At 42.2% G+C, this 18,853-nt stretch overlaps 1 protein-coding gene and 1 long non-coding RNA gene across 3 annotated transcripts in view; one reads left to right on the top strand and one right to left on the bottom strand.

Annotated features, from left to right (window-relative positions):
* Nucleotides 1–12,502: 12,502 nt before the first annotated feature.
* The window catches only part of LOC311438113 (uncharacterized protein), a 16,546-nt gene continuing 10,195 nt past the window's right edge, over nucleotides 12,503–18,853 (bottom strand). The window contains exons 3-4 of one of the 2 annotated variants that reach the window (XR_014693925.1): nucleotides 17,033–17,298; nucleotides 12,503–13,441 (exon numbers count right to left, since the gene is read on the bottom strand). The gene's annotated coding sequence lies outside the window, so the exon portion shown is untranslated. The remainder of the gene's footprint in view (nucleotides 13,442–17,032; nucleotides 17,299–18,853) is intronic. The other variant, XR_014693926.1, reaches the window with a different exon arrangement.
* Nucleotides 13,433–18,853, top strand: part of LOC311438118 — a 27,911-nt gene continuing 22,490 nt past the window's right edge. The window contains exons 1-2 of the long non-coding RNA XR_014693932.1: nucleotides 13,433–14,488; nucleotides 15,086–15,142. This is a non-coding gene — a long non-coding RNA (uncharacterized lncRNA). The remainder of the gene's footprint in view (nucleotides 14,489–15,085; nucleotides 15,143–18,853) is intronic.

The following is an 18,853-nucleotide window of genomic DNA, read 5'->3' as shown; positions in this document are numbered from 1 at the left end:
GCTGGTTCATAGCAAAACAAATGGGTTGCTCCACCATGTTTAGTGGGACAGTGCTCGAGGTCAATCTGCTTTAAAAAAAAAGAGCAATCAGGAAATGCTGCGTGAGGATTAAAGTTGTCGTGGTGTCTTGAACAAACTGCACAGCAAAGACACCAGGCATCACTTGGCTCCATACATCAGGAGGGGTAAAAGCCAAAGCGTTGTTTTGCAAGCACCAGTGTGGCAAAAGATAAACAGAAGCTGCCAGGGGCAGTGTCCTGCCCTATGGGTGAGTACCAAACTGCTGTTGGCTTTTGCCCAGAAGTAATTTCTGTAAGCATTTTTTCTTCAGCTTTCTGGGTTGGTCTTTACTGAAAGTTCCCACTGGATTCACAGTAAAAGCCCAGCAAGAAGGTCTTTGGCCTTCTAAGCAGGAGCCGTGTCTTCTAATGCCTTTGGGGATCAAAACTGTATGCTTTCTGGGGAGACAATCCAATTTTCCTGTATTGGGTTTATACATAACAGATTCTCACTCTGGACAGTGAAACTTGGTATGCCCACCTGAGGAGCCCTGGGTCCCACCAGAACAGCTGGCCAATCATGAAGAGTGGCTTCTTTTTTCCATCTCTGGCAGGTCCCTTAATACCTCTGTGCCTCAGTTTTCCCATCTGTAAATATTTACTTCCCTCAGCAGAATTGCTTGTTGATTTACTTTTGCCTCCTGCTGAATAATGTTCACAAAGACAAAGCGTTATTCAGTGCTAGAATTTGTGGTGCCTACATTTCCTGCACAGGGACAAAAAGACTAGTACTATTTTTAGTGAAGGCTTTTCTTTCCATTGTCCCTTTCTCTGTGAGGCCGTATTTTCCAGTGGTGTATTTTTATTTTTTTTTAGTGCAGCTTTTTGTGTTCACTGATGGATTAAAGATCATGAGGGATGACTCTTGGTTTCAATTAACTTTTATTCATATAGATGCTACTATAGACTAATTCTTGGAGCACAGCTGAGATCAAAACAAGTGTTATTATTCATGTTTGACATTCAGTGCTTGGCATAAATTGGCTGGACTTTTCTCTATATTTCTCTGTAAGAACATTTAATGTAAAACTGCATGGTTTCTATGAGTGATGTCATCTAAAGAAATAGCTGAATGTGTCTGTTTCTGAAGAAACATCCCCTCTTGGACTGAATATTTTCATCTTTATTTTGGAACTCTGCTCATTTGGGAGAGCATCAGGACCACTCGGTCTCAGGTTGCTCCTACTTTTATTTCTTCAGTATATCCTAGCGTTATTCCCCCTAGAGCTTATGGATAATATTGAACAATTTCAGGTCTCCTTCATTTAGAGAAGCCTGTGTATAGAGAGATTAACTTTGCTGCCCTCAATAGTCTGTAACAGTGGTTGCCTAAAACGTACTTTATGAAAATTTAAGTCTCTGCATGGATACAAAAATTAGATCTCAGTGACTGTGGCCTAGATTTTCTGCTAGCAGTTTCTATGGGATGGGAAAGTCAAGCCCATGGCTGAAGTTGAAGGATTAATATGAAAGGTAGCAGAGAAAAGGAATATGGATTTGGAATACGATCTGCCACTGACCCACACTGTATGGTGTTAGGAAAATCACTGCTGTATTTGAGGGGTCACCTATTTGCCAAATAACAGAATCCTCCTTCCCACCACATGGTGAACTGAATCTTCGACGTGCCAGGTCTTTGGGTGACACTCCACTCTAAAGAACCAGATTGTTGTTGCTTTTTTTTTTTTTTTTTTGACATGCCTTTGACACTGCAGAACAAGGTAGGAGGCTTGGGAGCAATTCCATTTGTCTGTTTCTGGTCTCTCTGAAGAATATAAAATGCTTCAGTAGAAATTAGTTTCTGCTGACAACATTTGACTACATCACTGTAGAATCAGTGCCATATAAATAGTGTAACATCACCACTGTGTACTATCACAGGCATGAAAGACATCACATAATTCAAAGATTTTTTTTTCCTTTTCACAGACCAGGATTCTCTTTTTCAGACAATAATTTCCCTTATACATGATGTCACAACAAATGCTAGGTTTTTTGTTTGTTTGGTTGGTTGGTTGGTCGGTTTTTGTTTTCCATGTCGAAGACTGCACAGCAGTCTTCCAGCTAGTGTATTTTCTCACTTTCTTGGGAATGGAAGTGGTGATAGCAGGGATAAGTTCTCCTTGAGTGATGACCACAGTCACAAACGTTAGTCTTTGGAAGCTCTTGGTAAAGTGTGATTCAGAGGATCTAAAGACTCCTGGCTAAGGACACACTTCTCTTTCCGGGGGTTAACCTTCCCTTTGAACTGGAAGAAAACAAACCAGAACAATAAAAACCACACTGAGGGTGAGGTTTTCCCTAGGATTGTGGGGTCCAGACTTCCCAGATAAGAAGTCTAGTGCGTAAAGAAGTTTGAGCCATAATAAGTTTTTGTTTTGCTGTGCCTTATTTTCTTCTACAAGCAACAAAGATGAAAAAAACAACCTGTGTTTATAGCTGAGAGAAATCTTTGACTGCGGGTCACACCACAGGTGATGAAAGGTAACTTAGAGGCAGTCAGATGAAGGAATGTTTCACTGCTGAAATGTGAAAGGTTCCCCCTCCCCATTTCCTTGCTCTTCTTTTATTGATTTCTCTTGCTCCCATCAAGCCCTTGCTGCCTGGCACACCAGCCAGATCCAATTACCGTGTCATTTTTATTTTTTTTTTCCATAAGGCTACTGCTCTACAGTACAGTTCTTTCAAGTAATTTGCACCTTTTCAGTCTTTTCTGTGGTTAAGTACTCTCCCCTGTGCTTATGCATGTGAGTCATCCCAGTAGGGCATTACGGATAGCTTTTATTTCAGTATTAAACATCTCATCCAAAGCCCATCTGTGTCAGAGAAAAGACACATATTAACCTGCACGGGCTTTGAGTCTGACCCACAAATACTTTTCCTTCAGAAAATAACTGGTGACTGGCAAAGAAACACCCTCAGAGAAAATTTCAGAGGGAGTCACAGACCAACCAGAAACTGGAGCTCAGGCTCCCCTGTTTACATATATATATATATGCACATATATGTATATACATATTTATATGTTTATGCATCTTTATATATATTTGTATATGTATATGTGCAATGTGTATATAATTATATATTTGTGTATGCATGCATGTAGTTGTAAACACACAGAGACACATACAGACTTGTAAGTTACACAGTTTTGTATTTTGCAGCTTTCCAAGCTGTTTCCCAAACAAAAGGTAGCTTTCCAAGATTACCACTGGTCTAGCTGACGCATTAATTCCTATTATCCGAGTGTCACCAGGTAGATGCAGTAACACGGCATCAGCTGGCAATACACCAGGAAGTCTCACATCAGTGCAGGAATACACCAGTCTTGCTGTTCCCCTACGTAACGCTGTTATTTCTGCATTCTGTCATTTCTGGGGCTTCAAGGTGTGACAGAACAATCTTCCCAAACTAAATGCTATAGCAGGTAGTTCTAATGAGCAAGCCTGCCGTCCCCTAGTTCACATGGCCATCCTGGTGTCACCAAGGAGGCAGTATGGTCTTCTGGGCAGCAGGCAGCAGAGATGAGAAATGAATCTTGCTGCCTGCTCTGCCATGGAGTACAGACGTTGTGCCTCAGCTTCTCTGTCTGTAACATGGGAACAGAGTAGCTCAGGAGCAGGGGGATGCCTGGCTTCCGCTGTTCCGGGTTCACAGCTTTCACCTCTTTTTTTTTCCTGGATGTGTCCTTTTCCAGTCTCAGAACTTCAGCCAGGCAAGTTGCTGTGTTTGTCTGGCATTTCTGGATGTCTCGTTGATGGTGAGTCCTACTGCTGCATTGCTCAGCCATGAACACGTGTAGCACATGGCTAGCCCCAAAATACATGGCCCAGGAACTGCATCACGTTCTTACACTTTGTGTGCAAGTACCATGGACCTTTGGAAAGAAAAGAAAAAAAGTCCAGAAGAAAACTGCTCAATTCATTCTCGTTACACCAGCTCAGATAAAAATTGCACCATAGAGGTTCATCTCATTTCAGAAGCTGGATATCAGCTTCACATCTCATCATGCACTTTTTCATGTTCCGTATAGAAATTCGTCTTGCATGCTTGATACTGTGAGCCTGGCCAAGCTTTACGCATGGACCAGTGTGCTGGAACACTTTATATTCACGAACTCACCCTACTTCACTGGGCCATCTTCTGAAGATCTTCCAACACTCAGCAGACATCCCTCACTTGGGAACGTCTGATGCATCCTTTAAGTTGTTTCTTTTTCTCTCCATAACAAGGCTCTGTTGCAGGCATACCAGCCACCTAATTACTAACCTTGACCTTGGGAAAAAGAAGCAGAGTTCTTTTAATAATAGCCCCAGTGAGCTGAGGCGGCCTTGCAATTATGTTGCATAATGTAGGCATGAGAAGAGGGTTACCAGGGAGATAATGGTAAACATCAGCCTTAATTCTGTCTGAAAAATAATTGGAGTGATCTCCCTTTGTGGCTGGGGTAGAGGAGAAAATTGGATGGGTAAATTTCCAGTTACCACAGATGCTAGTCAGACATGCTGCACTCCAGCGATGACCAAATTATTCGCTGCCTCTAAGTGCTCTGGGTATGAATTGTCTGTCTTCCTCTCCATGCACACACGTCTGCGGGTGAGTATCATTTAAATGAGAAAAGAGTGTTGGTTGCAGCACAACTGGCCACTGATCTCCTGCTTACAGAGGCTCCATCAAACTGTTTGGCAGAGGATTCATCAATCTTGACACATTTTTTAAAAAACATAGCCCTTTCAGCCCTGGTGACCTTGTCCACAGAGGTTGAAATTATCCTTGTGCAACCTTTCAGTCTCACAGCGTGCAGCCGGGGGGGATGTGCTGCGGGCAGGCCCCTGCTGCCTGCACTGACCTGGCCCTGGACCACCTGGACCATCTCTAGGCTACCTCCACAGCTGCCAGCAGTGCCACCTCCCTGCTCTGGCAGGGTGTGGAGAAGTCAGGTGCATGCCGAAGGAGGAGAGCTGGGATGCTGAGAGGCTTGCTGGCAGAATACGCTATTTTTTCCCACCTGTCCTGGCCACCACCATCAGGAGCTGATACCTGCCTTGTTATGCCGCCGGCAGCAGCTCCACGTGGACCTCCTGCTGGCCGGCTGGGAGATGCAGGAAGCACGGTGAAGGTCGCTCTCAGTTTGGAAATAAGCCCAGAAGAAGAACAATAAACATTTTGCTCTTGAGTGCACTCTTCCCCAGAGCTTTCCCTTCTACTTTCTTAACCCCATTTGGGACCTTTGTACTACTTTGCTGATGTCACCTACCCAAATTATCCCCATGAAGCTTCTCTTCCTGGTCTGCAGGAAAAATGGCAGAGCCTGGGCATGATTGTCTGCATTTTGTCCTCTGTCCAGACACTCCAGCTGGGACAGGCTGCCCACCTCACCCTGCCCATGCTACACTTCTGCCTCTAGGTATTTTGGGCAGTGAGTTCTTCAGCCTTTATTTATATTTAGATCAGGCATTTAATTCCACAACCATAGGGTCTGTACATTTTCAGATTAAACTGTGGTTTCAATTCCCCATTCCCATTTACTCAGTTCTAGAGCTAGCTGAGCAGAGTTACACATATGTGTTGTTACGGTGTGTGCATCGCATGCGTGTCAGCCAGCCTCAGCTGACTTGTTAGCTCAGACAAGTTTCATCGAGGTTTCAAAGCGGAATTATTTGGCATCTCCTGTCAATATTTAAGTGAAAGCAGTGTTAGAAAGCTGCCTGTGTTTTCCGGTGCGAAGTTTCTGACAGTTCTGCCTCAGCTTCACAGTGCCTTTGGAGAAGCAGCAGCCAAAGCGTGCGGTCCTGGTGGCTGTAGGCTTCTGGTTGCTGTGAGAGAACTGGACCACCAGTGCGCAAAGCCGTGGTGTGTATATGCTTTCCAGTCTTTGCAGCTCCTGTGTCTCCCATCTTCTAGCCAATTTGTGAGCACGAGTCCTGCTGCCAGGATGCAGAGACCCCTTTATTGCAGAGCAGCCGGGCCATCCAGCTCTGATTGCTTCTGACTCCTGCCAAACTTCTTCTTCTCTGCCGTGGCTCTCCACCAGCTGCTGGTAACCTCAGCGCTATCAAACTGCTGGCTGCGAAGCACGAGCCCTGCTAGGCTAGGACAGCATCCAGCACTGCAGTACCACCGCACTCTCCCCCTCCATTCCTCCGCAGATCTCTCTTTATGTCAGCCACACTTGTTGGCACAAACACATCCTTTATAGCTGCTTTCCCCCGGCCCCCTCTGCTACCCAATTAGAAGGCTGTCAGCGACAGGGCCATCACTCCTCCTGCAGCTTCTGACAAGCCTGGACACAGCTATACTGCCGCAGAAGATTAAAGGAGTCTTTCCTTTGTATCACCCAGTGGCTGTGTGCTAGCCAGAAACTAATTCCCCTTCCCAATGAATGTGTATGTGGAACAACTAATAGGCTCTGTAAGCCTGTCTCCATTCCTTATTAAAACGAACACACTCACTATGGACAGAACTGTCTAATACACATTTCTCCCCTGTTTCCCTTTTTACTAAGCCTCAAGAGAGTTGCAGTTCCTGAGAATTAGAGACGTCAGGGCGTGGAGGTGCTTTCTAGTAGTTATGACAGGACTGGGCATCAGGAATCATAGATGCTTTTTAATGATTCATTTGGAAGTGAGAGTGATTGCATTTGCTCTTCAGCAATTGCTTTCCACACTGCAGCTTCTCTGAAGCCGAGAAACAAATGGGTGTGTAATTCTTGTACCTCCAGATCGCTGGCTCAGATCTGCTCTAGGCTGGTAGTAACAGGACATCATTGTGCTCTGAAGGCTCTTTGGCAGCCTCTGTGAAATGAGTTGAATGACAATCCCGTACATTAACTTTACCACCAGGCATAAAGATTACTGGGTAGTACAAAAGAAATGTTGCTTTAATCTCCAGCAGCACTACAGAGGTGCTCGGATTTGTCAGGCGCTGCAGAAGGAGTGATGGTCTGGGGGACCCAGATCTCAACAGCATCCCAGGGTGCATCTGGGACTGCATTTGGCCCATTAACTTCTGAATTCTGGCTGCATTACACGGTAATCCTGGCTGATGGAGTATGTAGAGCTAAAACACAACTGAAATCATTTATCACCTATAAATCCTGTCCTACTCCCAAAGACGTCGAACTAGCATGTATAGACTACTTAAAGCTTGTTTATTCATTTAGCATCCAATAAAGTGTACCTACTTACACTGGTGTAAATCTGGAGTAATTCCACTGAAGTATATGAAATGTAAGGTCAGTAGAGTTGGCTAGATTTAAACTAGCATCATTGAGAATCACTTTTTAGCTATAAAGCATGAAAGATAAACGTCTTTTGAATTCCTGACCCCACTATGAAAATGAAATACAATATAGGAACTCTTTGAAACTGACAGAGATGTCTCTGCCTTAGATCTCGCTCCCCCTCTCTCTGTTAATCAAAACAAGGCACTGTAATCAGCTCCGATTCTAGGTCTATCTGTAAGGAACAAAGTGAACTTAGAAAATTAAATCATTTAGCATTTAGCGTTTCCTTCCTCATTTCAGCGCCGATTGAGCTTATTTCACAATTTCTCCCCCTTCTGCAGCTTGGTTATCCTGCAGCCTGCATGGGCTGTCAGTGCTGTCGCAGGGCAGCAGCTTGGCAGGAAGGCACCGACTGTTTCTGTTTGCTGGGGAGATCGCTGCTTCTGAAGATTCCCCTTTAGACTCAGAGGTTTCTTTACTGCCTTCCTGATGTCTGGTTTCCTGTTTTCTTTACTACCTGCTGAGTAGGAAACTTGGGACAGGCCTAAATGGGGAATAGTTTGCCTATGCTATTATACCATAGCAGCAAAATGCGTGATTTTGTAGCTGTAGTTTAAACCTTAAGCTTCTGCTGGAAGAGTTTATTCCAGCCTTACTCAGATGAAACACACTATGTTGGCAAAAATGCAGTTTTGCTGGTATAAATTATTCTGTGCTAGGAGCTTTTTGCCAGTGCTGCTGTGTTGATCAGGAAGCACGTCTCCTTACACCTCTGCCTGACGTGGCTGAGCCAGCCAAAGTGTGTAATATCAACACAGGGAATATTCTAAAGGTCTTATGGTAATTTTACTTCATAGAAAATATAATGCTTGCATACCCAGTGGCCTGAGCAGAGGAAGAATATTTCCCAAATGGGATAAATCCCCTAGTATTTCAATGACAATTATGAACAGTATGATAGTTTGCAATCTCAACATAATTATCTGCATTTTCTTCCACTGTCCCATGGTTCTTGTAGAATTAGCAGACATCATTCATTATTTAGCCATTTTAAAAGTGCATAATCTTAATTTGGGAGGAGGAGTTGGCTTTGCTTTCTTAGGAGGCTCTTTACCGAGATTCTACAGGTGCACTCTGCAGCATTGATTTTTCATGACTTATTTAAAGTTTTTAGCAGACTTTGTCCACTAACCATTTTTTTACCTGTTCTCTTCATCCTTCCTCTTAACCCTCTTGTGTTTTGAGAGTGCACCAGAACACCAAGCACAAATTTCTGGGCAGGCAAAAGTGACTCTTCTCAAGAAAGGGGCACACTGTGTTTTTCTAATTATTTCTATTTCAAATAGATTTCCTGTTAACTACGCCTACAGGAAATAAATGCAAATCTGTTATGCATCAGTTTCTGAACTAAAGCATTCCACGACTAATAATAGGTGACGATTTTCAATTGACAACTCGCTTCCTTCCTGGTGTCATTTATGGAGAGCGTCAAGGAGAAAGCTGTCAGGGAGAGAAACAAATGTTTGCAGAGGCAGCTGGCCTGGCCTGACTTCCTGCGGAGCTGCCTTCCTGCAGCCCCCTGCGGCGTGGGGTGCCTCTGTCGGCTGCCCGGTACAGATGGCTTCCTGCGATAGCTCTTCCTGGGCACCATGGCTTGCTGGGTACCAGCATTGCACTACTTCATGCGCTGTGGTAGCCAGCAGCTCGGGCTGCTTATTTCCACTCTGCTTTCCTTTTATGCTCTGGTAACCCCCTGCCTCTTAGCTTCACCATTTTAAGTGAAGGACAGCAGAGCATGTTGCTGTTGCTGCAAGTCCTGTCTTTTCTCCCAAGGGTTTCTTCCTTCCTCAGCCCAGAAGGACGTAGAGGGGCCACAGTCTGATCCTGAAGTGGAATGACTACAGTAAAGATGACCTCCCCCAGATGAAAAGGGGAGCAGATAAGTGCAGCAAAAGCTCTGCACTGATGAAACTGAATCACAATTCTTTCCACTTGTATTCAAAACATCAGGCCCTGCCAATAGTTGGGGCAAAATAGGATTATCTTTGCAAATAAATACCACTGAATACAGTGTCTTGACTGCCTCGTCAGGACTAATTCCTCTCCAGTTGAAAGTTATCCAGAAATTCTTAAATATTCTTTTGAGACGTGAATATGCAGCCAGGTTCCAAAGCCAGCCTTATTACTCAGCTCTCTGCAGAAGCAGTAATTACCTTTATTTTCTATTTTCCTGTGGGAAGCTTTGGAGCTGAGCATAGATGTGTAGCTTGAGGGTTTCATTTCCAGTGCATGCACGAGGCAAGTCCAAGTCTACAGGTCCCCTCAGTGGCGTTTAGCACAGAGGAACAAGATCTTCACCCCAACAGCAAGCTAAAGCTGTGGAGGTGTGCTGTAATTGATGCCAAGTGGGTGGGCTCATCCACTACCAAAAACTGCCTGAATTCTTTGATGGCTCTGAGCTAGGTCTGTATCTTGCAAGTCCTTCTTTTTTAAAGGAATCATTGGCTCACATATTTACTTTTTACTGCAAAATTGGAGAAAAGGGAGAGCGTCTGACAATTTCCTACCAAAATCAACACTGGCAGTCAGTTTATCTTGAGGAGATTGTGCTAGTACACATGTCACAGAGCCACCATTTACCAAGACTATTTCAGCTTTAATAAGCTTTGGGGGTTATCAAATTACTTCCTAGTCAGCTTGGGCAAAATTCACTCTATCTTCATACAGTCCTGGCTTATACTCATAAGCTTAGGAGTAGCTGCTGTCGTGCCTCTTGGGTAAGTAATAAAACCCCTCAATCCACAGAAACACATTGTACATTCCCTGCCCTACCAGTGTGTTTTTGCTTTGGCTTAGAGAGAAATCCTGGTTTAGAAAGACTTCCCAAACAGCTCTTCTGCTAGTGGTCCCTGCTTAACTGGTCTGTGGACATGAGTGACAGTGTTTTGCTGTCTATGCAAAGACTGATTTCACATTTTCTGAGTTTAAAGTGAGTTTAATTGCGCTCTCAGTTGCATCCTGGGTAACTCAAATATGTAATTCATCCTGGCATTCCTTACGCGAGTGCATATGTTTCATTAATATAAGGGCAATTGTTGTCTTGTGCAACAAGGTTATTAGAAAGTTTGAATTGTTTTCTCAGCTTGAGTTGGAACAAAAGTGTAGATCTCAAAAAGCTTTTAAATAAAATTGTTGGGATATATTGAAACAATTTAAATAGTTTTGAGACATATAGTTTTAATCACAGCTTTTAATTTTTTTTTTTTTGCTATAAATTAATTTTTGTTGAGGAAATATTAAAATTAGGTACTTGGGTAATTTTAGTATTGGTTTTGAATAATAAATTCCTATAAACTGGCCCTGTATGACTCTATATTTTAATTTTGATGACTTGTCATATATTTGGAAAGATTTCTTCAGGTAAGCACTTTTTCCTCTCTGCAAATGGAAACATTCATTGCAGCACAGTTATTCTCATATCATTACAGTGAAATAAGAGGTTTACAAAAGCTACTGGCTCACCATTTATTCTTGCAGCAGAACTGTGACCTGCCTCGCAGTGAATGAACAGAATCCTGGCCATACTTATTTGCATATACCAGGCATAATTGCCCCAGTTTTGAATTACCTAATTTCTATATTCATATATGAATAGACAGAGAATTTGAGCACTCATTATGCCTTTCATATTCTTATGCACTTGAGTACTTATGAAGGCCTGACTATAAATTAGAAAAGCCACCAGTATGGACTAGAAATCTGTTTTCTACCTATTGACTTCATTTTCATCTTTCCATCTCAGTACTCCATATTTCAGGAACTTAGGTAACACAACAGGCAGTGTTCCATTAAACCTGCATACAGCTTAAAAACTGTGTTTCCCAGGGGTCTGATTGGGTAAAAAATGAAAACCAACCAACCAACCAAAAATATGGTATTTTCTCGATATACCTGGATATAAAAGGTGATTTGAAAAAAAGAAAGCTTTCTACTTCTGGTTATCTTAGCACTGTCATCATTTAATTATAGAGGCCTCTGGATTTGTTGTTGTAGACAGTGTAGATACTGTCCAGCTTTGCTATTTTTCTTTCTAGTTTCTGCTTCCCAAAGATCATTGGTGAAAACTAGAGCCTGTAGCCAATATTGCAGTGGTGGTTTTCTGTCTCTTTAATGATGTTTTGGATTCCCTGTTTCTGAGCCTGGAGCCATGTTTATAGTGCCTCAGACACCTGCCATTAACTCAGGGAAGATCACGAGTCTGAGACTATGAAATCCCACTGGCATAGCTGTTCCTAGTTGCCCCCAAAGGAGAGAGTAGTATCAGTAGATACTGTTAACATTTTTGACATGAACTTGCTAATGCTTGAAGATGGTCCACACCATAGTCCCATGATCTAGAATCCTCTTAAATCTCAAATATCTAATCCAAAACTCAGAGACAAATGGATCCATGAGTTTTGTAAGAGCTTCTTGCTACTCCTCTGCAAAGTGATTTGCATTCATACTTTAAGAACAAGCCCCAGAAACCCTGAGCTAATTAATCACTAAGGAGAAGTCTCTTCTTCTCATCATTTTCTGAAGATCTTTTCTAGTTCAATCTTCTATCTTAGACTTCTGTCTACCCAGTTTCTGTTTGCTTTCATAACTAACTTGATGCTGAGTTGAGCAAAACCCATAATGCTATAGCTATCTGACAAGTTCACATGTGTATTTTGCTTTACTTGCCTGGATTTCTTATGCAATAAATATGTTTCATTGACAAATAAAATCCAGTTTAAAAACTCACTGTCTTCGTTCTCTGTGTCTTTTTCCCCTTTGTATACTTCAAGGAAAAAAAAAACACACTTCAGTCCTGCTGGGTATGGCTCCAGCAAAGTAGATTTCATTCTTTATGAAAACCTCATTTTCTTTATTCTAAAGCTTTAAGTTTCTTTGAGCTTGAATGACTGCATGATTGACTGAGAGATGGGTAGACATACACATAGCCAGAGCAGTGCTATTAGGGACAACCTCTTCTAAGTTTATCCCCCTCTTGGCCGACATTTAACTGAAGCCTATCAGTTTCTGCTTGCATTGGCTTAGTGATGATATGTCTCACATACAACTCAGCTTGCCCAGTATTGGGAAGAACTTGAATTTCTGGCAGAAATCATTAAGCTTGTTAAGAAATATTATCAATGTGTGCATACAATTTCTTTTTCATCTTCTTTCTCTGAAATTTTAGGTTTCTAACAAGCTGTACATTTTATTTTAATTACACAGAAAAACAAACAAACAAACAAACAACAACATCAAAAAACAACACCTTCTTTCAATATTCGTGCTGGACTCTTTTATCACCATAATATTTATTGCTAACTGACCCACGGAACCTATTCAGTACATAACCTTTCTCTCTCTCTCTCTTTTTTTTTTTTTTTTTTTTTCTTTTCCCTGTGACCACAATCCATTTCCCCTGTGTGCATGTGTTTCTCTCACTCCCTGTATCTCATCCCATCCTATTAGCTCTCTGTGCTGAATAGCCTGTTCCAGGACATCAAACTTTAATTTAAACAGAAGATGATCAATACGCTTAGCAAATTGCCTATGGCAACATCAGCAGTTTGAATCAAAGGGCTTTATAGGTAATTTAAAGGGCATCCTCATTCACCCCTCCAATGTGGCATATACCTATTGCTTGCCTTGCCAACTACAGCTCAGCTGGCTGAACAAAAGGAATAAGAGCTTTTTCTCCAAACCTAAACTGGAAAATGGTACATAGCAGCTACTCTAGGTGGTTATGATAGTGTGTTTTGAAACCACAAAAGGCAGGGCACTTCAGGGAAGAAAACAATCTAACAAAGACTTGTTAAAAACAAAACAAAACAAACAAACAAAACAACAACAACAACAACAAAAAACAACACAAAAACACATCAGAGCTTAAAATCAATATCAGGACTAAAGAAACATAGATGTAAAAAAAAATAAAATAATATGTACAGTCCTCAGCTCAAACCCAGTTCTGCTGATTCTGTAGTTTGGGACCATCATATTTTCATATAATAGAAGAAAGATTGTATTTTCTTGTTTCTGGAGCCTTGCCAGTGTGATTTTCAGACATCTTAGGTATATCCGCAATGTTTATGTCAGAGAGTTTGCAGAAGAAAAACTGCATCTGTAAACACAATTTTGAAGACACTTTGTTTGTCAGGTGTACATGTCCACTGGCCTGGATGATCATCTTCTCCTTCAAGCTGTGAACACTTTTTTTATTAAACTTCCCTTGAGAACATGAAGAGCTGATTTGAATACAACTATGAAGACAATGAACTAGTTTGATAATTGAAGAGAACCAATGGCTGTCTGACACATGGCTCAACGTTCTTGGCTCCCTCCATGTTTAGCTTCTGCACTAGCAGTAGATGAAGTTTTATGTGGGGTATACACCTACTGCTTTTACAAATTTGAGCTATCAGCTGTCTTTTTTTGTAAGAAGAAACCTGATATTGCATATGGGAGAGAGGAAAAGAGGTGCCATGAATACAGCAGTCAGTCAGAGGCAGCTACCAGACAGCCTGTGAGGGAAAGCAAAAAGGCTCTCAAGATGTCCTGCAGAGCTCATGAAATGTTGTGTTACAGAGGTTGGTAGTTTCAGTAACCTAAGTGAAAATATAGAAAAGGGGTCTTCAGAAAATTGTGGGCTTGGTATATAAATCTAGGGAGTTGCCACACTATGTGAGCAAGGTTTGCATCAGCCGCCTCATTGCCAGGGGCCTGCATCTGCATTGCTGAGGCCTAGTTCTCCCTTACCAGAGGCCTGCTCCAGAGGAGTGGCTGCACTTCTGTTCCAGGAAAAAATTACATTGCTTCCCTGTCCAACTTGGGGATAAATGTGAGCTTGTTTCCCTGCCTCCACCACCATTTTGCCTCAGTGAGGCCAACTGGGTGTCATAGCTGACTGACAGCTGGATGGCTGATGGGTGTTTTTGAGGGGAGGACAAAGCTGGGGAGATATGGTTGCTGCTGCAGGTGCACTCAGCTACAAAAGGGGTTCTTTAGGCAGGGGGCAGCAGCTTGTCTGCAGAAGCTTGTGACAAGGAGCAGGACTTGGATAATCCAGACAGACTGAGGGCCCTGTAGAGGCCATGGCAGCAGAAGGAGCCAGGCAAGACCTTCAAAACAGAAGAAATTATAAGACATAACGCTGTGGTGGCCTCTTAGGGTAGGTTTTTGGACTGTGTTTCAGAAGCAAAAATATCATGCCCTACTATTTAGTAGCACATGAGGCCAATAAGGCCCTTGTAAGAGAGGATATAGATTTCTAAAGGCACTTAGTTCCTAGCTGGCTCTAGATCGGAAATTACACAATGGATGTTGAAATGTCGGCTTGTTGAAAAGTTGTCATTTGAGTAATGGATGCTTTATTTCCTGTTTTTGCTGAAAGCTAAAGCGAAACATAATTAGCAAGCGAGAAAGCAACCTTGGCAGCCAAACAAAAAAAGCACATTTTGGGCTCCTGAGCCAATTAAAATTGTTTATGTAACCCACGAACAATATTTTTCTCCAAATCATTATAACTGAGAGAATTTATCAAAACGCAGCCAGACTTGCTTGTCAACAACCTGATCCCATGCCATGCTGTGGGCCATCAGCTCCCAGGGATGAACTGAGGGCACACTGCAGCGTCCAGCACGCTTGCAGGGAGCAAAGAGAAAAGATACGGGACTGGGGGGAGGCCAGACTCATGACTTTTGGTTCTGAGTGTGTCCCCAGCACACAAGAAAAACCTCTTTTCTAAGCCTACTGCTTCTTTTTTTAGGGAAAGCTGGGGAAAATTCAGAAAGCAACAGATGGTGAAAGATTCCTGATGCTTGAGGTATCATTCTCAGCATTTCAACTGTTTAATCTTTATCCAACTTTAATTTGCTTTCATGATTGAAATATACATTTATTTTAGATTACAGATATCTTTGTTTCAGCCTCTCTTACATATACAGAAACTGAGATCTTTTCCTTTTTATTTTGGAAAATCTTCAATAAACCTGCACTATCTTCCTTTTTGAATCCATATCCTGCCTGATTCTCATATGGGTGCTCAGAGACTGAGTTTCTGATTATGTAAGGTTTGGTGTCGACTTTCTTGCCATGTGAGAAAAGAATTTTTCAAAAAAATGCCAACAGGTGGATAAATATTACTGCTATTTAGTACGATGCTCATCTGTTGCTCTCGTAACAAGTTATTATTATGCTTTTTGCTTGTCTCTGAATTCTCAAGTTCCATTCCTGGGTGTACGTATGGTCATTTTGCGTGAAATGTCTTATTTTTTGTTGCTGTTGTTTTGTTTTGATTTGTTTTTGGTGTGTGTGTGAATTGGCCTGTTTTAATGTTTTGGTGATTTCTAAAGCAAAAGTAAATCAGACTGTGAAAATTATCACCTCCTTTTGGTGAAAGTTGTACGTGGCCTGAAATAAGGAAAAGTGAACGGATCAATATGGAGAATAAAGAATTTTTCTATTACGTAGCCCATTGCCAAGCAATAAACATTAAGTGTATAGACATGCAAAACAAATGCAGCCTGTGTCTAGACTTGCCCAAAGTTGTATTTTTCTGTAAATGTGTTTTGCTTGCTGCCTATTTCAGGCCATGTTCAGTGCTGTGTCTATGTGTGTGTGTTTATGTTATCAAGCATAGCCTGTTTTGTTTAGAGACTTTCAGAAAGAAAAATGATTTGGGTGTGACTTGCCCTGGGAATGTTCTCAAAACAAAAGTTTGGGTGGGTGTTCAGTCTGTTTTGACTTGCCCTTGATATGCAGTCTAGAGCACAAATGGGGAAAACGGACTCAGATCATAGCTGAGGGAAGTAGAAATCCTGGACATGGGCTCCAGTCCCCACAGAACTGACGTGCCGGGAAAAAAATTAGCAGAAAGAAAAGGGAGTTGTCTGAACATCTCCCAGGGAATGTCCCTGCTGCGTTTGAGTTTTAGGCCCCTAATGGATGTGCGTGATTTTCACTGACATCAAAATCCCTATGCTGCCAAAGGAGGGGCTGGGTAGGACAGTGGCAGCTGCAGCATGGAAGGCACAAAGGGCAGATATGGAAAATGACACCTTGCTGGTTACAGTGCCAATGAGATACTGGAAGAAGCTTCTGTTGGAATGGTTATTGTTCTCTTCTTCTGGAGTTAAAGTGCAGGTTTTGGCATTTATTTAGCATTAGCAGCTTATGTGTTGGTCTGGAGCCATGCTCTGCTGGCACAACAGGCCTTGCACCTGGGACACAGAAACTGAAAGCACCATGGTTGATTCTGCACAGGTCTGTACCTGTTCTCAGGCAAGGGGAAGTTTCTATCCTCATCCAGATTGAGTTATAATCAAAAAGAGAGGGACAGAAATGCAGATAAGAGATTCGCATCTCCTTCATGAAGCAATTCCCAGGCTTCTGCCATGAATAACAAATATAAATATATAAATAAACAAAGCTGGGTGAAGGGAGGAATTAAACATTATCTTACAAGATGGGCCAATGTAAGCATTCATTGACCAGAAATAATAATTAAAAAAAAAAAAAAAAAAAAAGCTCATCACAGTGAAAGTAACTGTAGAGGAGAACAGACAGAAGTGGAGCTGTTGTGATGTTTACAGATACCAGTGCAGGACAGGTAGAATGAAACGGGCATAGCAGGCAGTCATAGTGCAATAGGGATATCTGCCAGTGTTTGGGATGTGCTGGGACAATCACAGAGTGTCTCTAGGGAAATATGGACCTTGATGGCACTGCTGTCGTTCATATGGTTGTCATCACCTCTGCTGCTGGGTGAGGGTCTCAGCTCAGCCCGTGCTGAGAGCTCCTGGTCCCACCTCAGTCAGAAAGCAGGGAGCAGTCAGTCAGAGCAGTCAGACCTGAAGTGCTTGCTGACAGGAGCAATGGCACAGCCTGTGCGTGACATGGTGTTCTGTGTTAAGCATGGATGAAGTCTCCTGGGCACGCTCCTCCAGTTCTCTTCTTTTCACAGAAGTATGCTCCTGGGTCCTGAAAACAGTACTTCTTTACTTTTTTGGAGCACTACATAGCAAAAAAATGTGACATAAACTAAAGTACTTCTGCTAACCAGTCATATATATAGCAAGAAATGTTTGGATCCAGACAATAAGTAGTATTATTTACTAACTGTGTCGTTAGTATAAAATTGGTAATGAAGCATGATATACAAGTGCTTACCTGATCAAACAAGATATTTTTTTTCTACAAAATGTGTTAGCCCAGAGGGGGTCTAACAGTTTTCTTTGATAAATCTATGCCGCTGAAACAGTCTGTGATGGGGCAGAGAAATGGGCAGCCTGGAAAGACCACGATAGCCTACAAAACATCTTGAATGAAACAATTGCTTGTCTAAAAGCTAATGATTTGGTCAAATCATTGCTATTGTGAGGTTGTGGGTTTCCTATTACTGTCATTGTGGCATTAATACACTGCGAATTTCAGATAGTTTATCAGCATCCATTAAGGAATGGAAGGAAATAAGGACAAAAGCCTGTTGTTTATTCAAGGTTGTGTTTTATTTATCCTCTGGCTTTTAAAAGCCTCTTGTTTTATATGCCTTCTGGGCACAGAGGCTTCAATTTAAAAACATCACCACTAAACCAAACAACCAAACTGACAAAAGTCATCTCAGGGAGAGCAGTTGAGATGTAAAAGCAACTCAATATTCACAGTGCCCCTTGAGGTAAAAGTCTTCCACTAAGGTTTGAAGGACAGTGACCCCCAAATCAGACCAAATGGGGAGATCATGACTCCTTGGTAATGAGGTGTCCTTAATTTGGCTCTTCAGAGTTTATATCTGTGAATTCTTAGCTATCTAGGCTCCTGAGATGGAGAGTAAGAGGAAGTAGAGGGATGCAAGATGGTGGAATGTGATTGCATCCCTTTGCATACTGCCACCATGCTAGTGTTAAGCATGGGACACTTCCGTGTAAAACAGAGGGAAAAAAATAGACAGGAAAAGTAGAGATAGACAAATATTTCTATTTCTGTGGCCTGATGATAAGCATAAAATCTGTGTGCTTTCTCCCCAGTGCTATCTGATTTTCCAGCTTCTTCTTCCACAGTTCAAGGCTCTCATATTTTTCTTTTCCTAGTGGAACTCATCAAACAGCAAAATACTGGAACTTTCCAAAACAGCCCCCTCATTTAAAAAAAAAAAAAAAAGTATTATTATTTTGCTTTTATTACTTCCTTTTCTGATCCATCACTGTCAGAAAGTCTATGCTCAGGATAGGCTCAACTGAGTAGAAACAGCTAGTAAACCACTCCTCCAGGAGACTCTCCTGCATTTATTTTCACAAGAAGCTTCTCCTTCACCACCAGCCCCATGTCCCCTGGACCCACCTGATCAGGTTGGGACCTAGAAGTCCCCACCTCTGTCCTGGGAAGAGGGGAAGCCTGTTCTGAACTGCCTGCCCTTGACCTGATCCTATGCTCCCTGGCCATGTCTTCAGAAGTAACTGGTGTCTGTGGACCAGCATAGTTGTGATGGACAGCAGCAAAATTCTGCATGCAGAGCTGAGAATTTGGGGAATCCTGCCAG

This window comes from Aythya ferina (assembly GCF_964211825.1).
Source record: "Aythya ferina genome assembly, chromosome: 5".
Lineage (NCBI taxonomy): Eukaryota > Metazoa > Chordata > Aves > Anseriformes > Anatidae > Aythya > Aythya ferina.
Note: the sequence above shows the minus strand (reverse complement) of the source record. Positions and strands in the feature narration are given on the sequence as shown.